General features: G+C 63.3%; 1 pseudogene; it reads right to left on the bottom strand.

Annotated features, from left to right (window-relative positions):
- Nucleotides 1-998: 998 nt before the first annotated feature.
- On the bottom strand, nucleotides 999-7,231 carry LOC119096615 (amyloid beta A4 precursor protein-binding family B member 1-interacting protein-like; annotated as a pseudogene).
- Between the last annotated feature and the right edge of the window lie 397 nt (nucleotides 7,232-7,628).

Raw genomic sequence — 7,628 nt, 5'->3', positions numbered from 1 at the left:
CTCAAAGGTGTGCGTGAGAGGGGCAAGTGAATAGCCTACTTTATTCAATGAATGAGACCCACTTACTATCCATTAGGATCATTTAACCGAACACCTAATCTTGAAACAAAACAAAAAACTGAGGTTGTGTAAGTCGGCTGAGTTGGAAATAAACGTGAGACTTCTTAATCAAGAAATTGCCATTCTGACTCCAAGACAACCTGCGGTAATTAAACGTCCGCGCACGGTAACGCGTGTTCTCGTGCCGGTGCTGGCTGGGCCGGCTTCGTCGGCGTCGACGGCCGATCCCTGCCACCGGAGGACATGTGGCCGGACGTGGGGCGTCGGGCTACTCGGCCGCCGCGCCGGCCGGCTGCGCCGTGCGCGTGAGAGGGCCAGTCGGCTGGCAGCCCTCGCCAAATGCAGATCGCCGTTCATCGCAGTTTGGGGTCTTCGTTACACAACCTACATGTCCCGTATCAAATGTCCTTTGCATAACAAGAGCCCGGCCTCAACCACTGTATACACACACACTGTAAAGGTTACGGTATGGCGAGGCCTGCCCAAATATGGGTATCAGTCATGTACCCATAAGCAAAATATTTACACCATCTCGGAATCTCTGCTGTGTAACTGCATGTTGTTATGATGCCGGGATATTCCATGGCTGAGCCTGAATGAAGCCTTAATCATCTGTACTATGAAGTTTCAGAGCTCAGCTGTTCTCAGCTTGGACCGTTTTCGGTCTTGTGCCCACAAACAAGCTCCAGCGCACATGTGCCCACAAACGACAATAATGGGATCACGCGCATGCGTGCGCGCGCGCGTGTATGTGCCATTCTGCATTCACTGTAACCCCTGTACCTGTTGCTCTGACCATGCAATGCTGAGAATGAAATGGTTACGCATTTCGTTAGGGTGGAATTAAGTGTCACCGCTGTAACGAGGGATGAGAGGGAGCGGTCCTTGCTCATCCGGCGCGTTCTCAATTGCACACCGTGCCTCTGCAAACAAAGGCGTGCTGGTAACAGTTTATTCGTCGACAGATTAGTGATGGAAGATAACAGCTGCTAGCCCGACCAAGACCTGGCGGCGATCGTCCTCAATAAATAAAACAATGGGCCGCGACGTTACCACACTGGCAGCCTTGCCCTCCGGCCCACACAAATCCATACAAAATTACAAATAAGGTGCACATCCTGTAAGGCCTTCCAGTCGCGTCCACGGACCCAGCGGCAGCCGTCGCCTAGTACGCCCGCCCCCCGCCGGGGCGGCGCCACCGTAAACTATGGTACAAATGCGGGCCGATCTACGACTACGTATATCCTAAGCCGCGCAGAGGCGCCGCAGTGCTGTGCGCGCGGCCGCGACACTGCGCCTCTCCACAACGCGGCGGCAGGCACGTAAGCTCCGAAAACATAGCACCATCTCAACGCGCGCGTGATAAATGCAAAATGAATCACAAATAACAAGAACATGGCCGACTCTGGCGGGCACTACGACTGACACGGCCGGGCGGCGCGGGCGCTCATCTCACTCGCCGGAAATGTATCACAAGTAACAAAACGATCGCAGCAGCGGCGGCGGCGGAAGCAGCCCTACCGCCGCCCACTCAATTGCGTGGCGTCGTTGCGCCGTGGCGGCGGCGGCGGTGGCGGCCGCTTCTTCAGCACCGAGCGCGGAGAGTCATAGAGCGGCTGGGCGGCCGGCGGCGCCTGCTCGTCTGGGCCGCCGTAATGCTGCGCCAGCCACTGGCCCACGTGCTGTTCCTTGTTGGCGTCCATGCTGGCAAACGGGTCGCGGAAGCCGAGCACTTCGTGCGGGGACTTCAGGTCCACCTTGCACTTCTCGGCCACCGTCCACTTTTTGTGCATGACGCGCTGCAGGTCGCGCAGGAAGTCGCGCGGCGGCGTGACGTTGCACTGCGGCGAGTCCAGCCGGTTGGGCGGCGCCGCCGGCGGGCCGGCCGAGAGGCGGGTTGTCTCGCTGCGCTTGGGCGGCGGCGGCGGCGGACGGCCGCGCGCGTACACCGGCTGCGGCGGCGCCTCCACCACCACCGCGGCGTCAGCAAAGGAGATTTTCTTGACGCGCTTCTGGCCGCCGCTGCTGTAGATGGGCTCGATGTTGGGCATCGGCGGCGGCAGCGGCGCCGCGAGCTCGGCCGGCGGCGGCGACTCGCGGCGCGCCGGCGGCCGCGGCGGCAGAGCCGTCACGCGCGGCGCCTCCAGCTCGCGGGGGCTCGGCGGCGGCGGCAGCGAGCTCACCGACCCGGTCATCAGCTCCTCAGGCGGCGGCGGCAGCGAGGCCAGACTCAGCATGCTGCCGCTCATGTCCGGCGGCGGCGGCAGGCTCTCTGAGTCGCTGTCGCCGGCCGACTCGGCGGCCGCCGGCGGCGGAGGCGGCGGCGGCGGCGGCTCGACCAGCCGCGCGCGCACCGTGTCCGTGCTGCGGCTGCTGTCCGAGCTGCGCACGCTGTCCGAGCGCGAGTCGACGCTGCGCCCGCTGCCCGTGCTGCGCAGACTGTCGGAGCGCGACTCCAGGCTGCGCGCGCTGCCCGTGCTGCGCAGGGTGTCAGTCGCCTGCCGCTCCCGGCGGCGCGTCAGTGTGCCGTTCAGCGACTCGCCGTCGCCGGTGGCGCGCCGGCCAGGCTGCCGCGTCGGCGTCGTCGGCTTCGAGTCGACGGTGTCGGCCGTCTCGTCCGCCTTCACCAGCAGCCGCGTGGTGGACGTCAGCGGCAGCTTGGGCGCCATCGACGGCTTGCGCTTGATGGTGCCCTGCGGGTGGTCGCTGTCGAAGGCGTTCTCGGACGACTTGCTGGAGCTGCTGCCGCTGCAGCGCGACAGCACGCTATCCTGACGTCGCATCGGAGAACGCGCCGAGCCCAGGCTCGAGCCTGCCGGCCGAGAGACGGCTGTCAGAGCAGGCGCAACCTGGCGCGTCCACCGCGCCAACTCAAAATCCAGTTGGCCGCAGCCGTAGACGTGATGCTAGATCATCCAAGGACTCAAGCTCGCGGAATGGTTGAATAATTTTCATTGAACGAAATAGAACAAAGAGTGAAGCATAAGTCTGACAAAATAGTGTTGCTCAAAAGCCTTGCAAGACAGGAATAGCGCATGGAGGACACAATTCGCAGCTACTTCCATCTGTACAGACTGGCGAAAGCGTGCTAACCAAACATACAAGACAAGCCCCTAAGGCAGCCCCTTCTCCCGGTCGGGTGCCAGACCCCTTCCCGTCCAGAGCGAGCCGGCGCGGCCTCTCACCTTCGCTGAGCCGCTCGGCCTGCTCGGCGAGCGCGGCCAGGCTGGCCTCGATGGTGGCGCCCTCTTCGCGACTCGGCGTGCCGGCCGAGGGCGCCACCGACGCCACGCTGAAGCTGCGCGCGTGCGCCAGCCGGTCGATGTCGTCCTGCGCCAGGTCGTCCATCAGCTGCCGGTAGTTCTCCTGCAGCTGGCGGCCGTGCTGCGAACGGGGCCGAGGTCAGGTCATGTCGGGTCAGGTCAGGCTCGCAGGTGGCCTCCCTGACAGGTCGGGGGCGTTCGGGGCGGGGTGTTCTGTGAGGATCACGCAGCCGCGAGCAGTGCCGCCGCCGAGTCGTCTCATTGCACAGTGATTTCAAGGGCCTTGTTCACAGTTGTCGCGTAGGCACGTGCGCTTACGATTACGAAGGCCATTCCGGCGGCGAAAATACCTTTAAACGAACGCTAAATACGTGTTTGTCACCAGTGACCTTCCCGCACCCTAATATACGACTGACATTTACATACCGCCAACAAAAACCACAAAACACAACGCCTCCTAACGATGACTAACCGATATACATCACGATCGGCACCGGTCTCCGCGGGCTTGCGGGGACAGCCCGCCCGAGACGCAGGCCTGCTCGCTGCTCGTACCTTGGCCACCCGGATGCCCATCATCCATTGGTGCAGGGTGCGCGCGTCGTCGGCGCACAGGTAGCGGATGTGCTTGGGCGCCTTCACCTGGATCTGCGGGTGCTTCACGGCGAAGCAGTAGTCGGAGGGCGCCTTGTACTTCTTCTTCCAGCCGATGCCGTAGTACACCTGGGCACGGGACGGGAGCGGCGTGAGTCCACGCTGCCGACGGGTGCCGACGATCCTGCGGCGGCGGCGGCGGCGGCGGCGGCGGACGCCGAGGCTCGCACAGCCGTCCGGCGCCGCACGACCGCCGATACTCTCCGCTCTCGCGGCTCGCCGCCGGCGGCGTCCGGCCCGAGGATGACGGGGAGGCCAGAGGAGGCCGGGCATCTGACCGCGGCCGTGACGCGTCCGCACGCGGCGCGTCATGAGATCATCGCGCGCCGCGCCGGCCGCCGAGCCCGACCGCGCGGTATTGTTGAGTACCATGACGTCACAGCGAGGACGTCACGGCGCTCAGCCGCAGACTGGCTGCATGTGCAGCGCGACACGGAGCCCGCTGCTGACCACACACCAGTGCCGGGCGCAGAGTAACAGAGCACTCAGCCTGCCCGACGGCCGGGCCGCCACATCAACAGCTGCCGTGCCGGCACGCAGGCCCACAACTCACCTGGTTGATGTCGAACTTGGCCAGGCAGACGAGGTCCTTGGAGCTCTTGACTTTGCCCTTGGGAGAGTAGTAGATGCCGGAGCCGCGCAGGACGAAGTGGTGCCGCTTCCAGGCCTTTTTGCCCTCGGCCTTGAGCCAGAGCTCGCTCTCCACCTCGGGCACGACCGAGCCGGACGCTGAGAAGAACTCCTGCCGGACAAGCGCGCGCGGTTAGTGGTGCCAAGCGCGTCAGCACCGCCCAAGCTTCACAGCCCACGTCGGCACATCGGCGCCGACGGCAGACGTCGATTCCGGCGAACGGCCCGGCGGCGGGCTTTTTGCCGGCCGGCGGCAAACATCGGCGCTACAGGAGCCGACTGCCGACACCGTTTACTCGGCGCACGACGAGGCGCCGCGCGCTCCACAGACAACCGACCGCCCCGCAGCGATATTGACCGCCGCGCCAGAGCACGCGCCGGAGCGGCTGCAAAACAGGCGTCCAATGCAGATCTGGTGCACGCCGGCCGTGTGATCTCGTGCCGCGCGGCTTAAAGGGGTCATTTATCAGCCGTTTTGATCCGCTGTGCGCGCGTCGCCTGGGACGAAAGAGGAGTAGTCACTTTCGGCGGCCGAGTAGCCGATTTTTCATCGTAAGCGATGCAGTTAGCGAGCCCATTCAACAGCCCTGAAAACCGAGCGCGCTAGTGAATCAGGCGCGGCCAGCGGAAACGACAGGCCCGTTAACGGACGGAAGTCGACTGAGGATTTGCGACCATGGAAGCCTTTTGGAGAGCGAGTTAATAGGGCTGTCGGACGACGCGTTCCGTCGGAGGCTCGTCGTTCCCGGCAAGGAACTACGAGCCCCGCAAGGCCAGGAACATCCAGCAGTCATGCACATCGTTCCCTATTAACCGCCCATTGTCGTCGCTGTTCATAGACTTAATGCCGCATCCTCATCGTTTTTTTTATCGACATGATGTTCCACACTGGACCGCAGCATGGCAACGGGTCATTTTTAAGCGTGGCGATACCTTCAAGAGCTGCTTTAGCGTCCGTAGGACCGCTACGGGCAGCACACCTCCCGCCACGGTACGCGCACACCGCACCTCTCCGGCCAGCAGACCTCCCACCCACGGCACGGCGCGGCGCACACCGCACCCCCTCCGGCAAGCAGACCTCCCACCCACGGCAAGGTGCGGCGCACATCGCACCCCTCCGGCCAGCGGACCTACCACCCACGGCACGGCACGCGCACGCCGCACCCCTCCGGCCAGCAGATCTCCCACCCACGGCACGGCACGCGCACACCTCCGGCCAGCAGACCTCCCACCTACGGCACGCGCAATCCGCATCTCTCCGGCCAGCAAAACCTCCCACCCACGGCACGGCACGGCGCGGCGCACTCCGCACCGCTTCGGCCACGCACCTCGGTGAGTTGGAGGCGCGCATCGTCGTCCATGTGGGCGTGCTGCGCGCCGCTGGAGGGCAGCAGGTACTGCTCGGGACGGGCGAACAGGTCGTATTTGTCGGGCCGCTCCTGGAAGCGCAGCTGATTCTTGGGAGTCGCGCGTCCACAGCATCAGGTTGTCCACCAGGTTTTCGTGGTCCTCGTACAGTCGTTCTGCGGGTCAGGCGGCCGGACGGGTCAGGGGTGAGGTAGGGAGGGTCGGGCGGTGGATCCGATGAGGGGTCAAACGACAGGTCAGAAGCAGGGTCACAGGTCACCGGGGTCAGCTGAGTGGTGACGGAGACGGGGCAGGCGGGCAAGCCCGCACTTCGGGCGGAGAGACACACAGTGGTTCGGTACGCTCTTGGCACGTCTGGGAGTCGGGAAAACTCGGGGGAAAATCAAGAGCAGGCCAATTCCGCCACAGTACAGGCTCCATAACACCGTGAAGACTGGCAATTTAGAAGTCGACGTCCGTCAGTGTTCGGACCTACGCAAACAAGCTCTGCTAGCGTTCGAACTATACAAACAAGCTCCTCAAGTTACCCGCCCACAATGCGGCAGAATATCACAGAGCGAAAGTCCCAACGCAATTTCAGCCGGAACAGCCAAACAAAATTTCAGCCACAAACAAAAGGAAGGAAGGTCGAGATGCGGAACAACAAAACGGTCCGAGGGCAGGCCAGTTCAGCAGACCACAAACAGCCAATCACTGGATGCGTCGGAGAGCTCGGACCCAGGCTCACTTCCCAGAGAACTGGGGAAAGCCTCTTGAAAGAGGACAACCGTGGTGGGGACTGTGCGTGGCCGCGTGGACATGTGCGACTGAGAGAGAGACGAAGATATGTAGGCTCAATTTCCTTTGCATGGCGAGTTGCCCACCCGAGCTCTTCCACGAAAAATGACGCCAACGATTTCAACTCTCACATGTGGGCACTGCGCGGACACGAAAACTATGCGTCCCACAGCCCGAGTGTCTGACGTAGCTCTCACAGGCGCCAATCGACGGCCCGACCACGTGCGGCCCAGGGCCTCACCCATCAGCAGGTCGGGCAGGTACTCGACGACAGCCCAACGCGGCTCCATGCGCACGTGGTTCTTGTCGGCCAGCAGGCGGGTCACGTGACCGCACGTCATCTTCTCGTCGACCAGCAGGCTCTTAGTGCTGCCGTCGCCCGTGAACGCCTTGATGAACAGCTTCTTCACGTTGGCCTCTCTGATCTTCTCCAGCGCCAGCTTGATCTTCTCGGCCTTAATGCGCGCCGCCTGGTCCGCCTGAGAACAAGCCAGGTGGCGAGCGCGTCAGCCACGGAGAATGCGGCGTGCAGTTTGCACAGCGCGCCGATAAACCACAGACGCGACACATCAACGCAGGTGGCGACGGCCAAGGCAGCTGCACGGGCCGGCCCGCCCGCCCCAATGGCTGACTTCACAAGCAACCGCCAGAGGCCGGCCACCAACGTTAGTCTAACTCGCATTCTTCAACGGTGTCGCTGCTAGTTTTTTAGTTTTTTAGTGTCGCAACAGGCGTCGCTGCTGCATTAGCTGGGTTCAGCGTCGGGGCCTGAGCGAGCGTACGCCGCCGGCTCCGCTGCAGCCGCGGCCCGTCGTCGGGAGAGGAGGGCGACCTCCGGCGCGTTCAGAGATGAGCGGCAGTCGGCTGCAAGTGGAC

This window comes from Pollicipes pollicipes, unplaced genomic scaffold (genome assembly GCF_011947565.3).
Source record: "Pollicipes pollicipes isolate AB1234 unplaced genomic scaffold, Ppol_2.1 Scaffold_4295;HRSCAF=5057_pilon_pilon_pilon, whole genome shotgun sequence".
NCBI lineage: Eukaryota > Metazoa > Arthropoda > Thecostraca > Pollicipedomorpha > Pollicipedidae > Pollicipes > Pollicipes pollicipes.
Note: the sequence above shows the minus strand (reverse complement) of the source record. Positions and strands in the feature narration are given on the sequence as shown.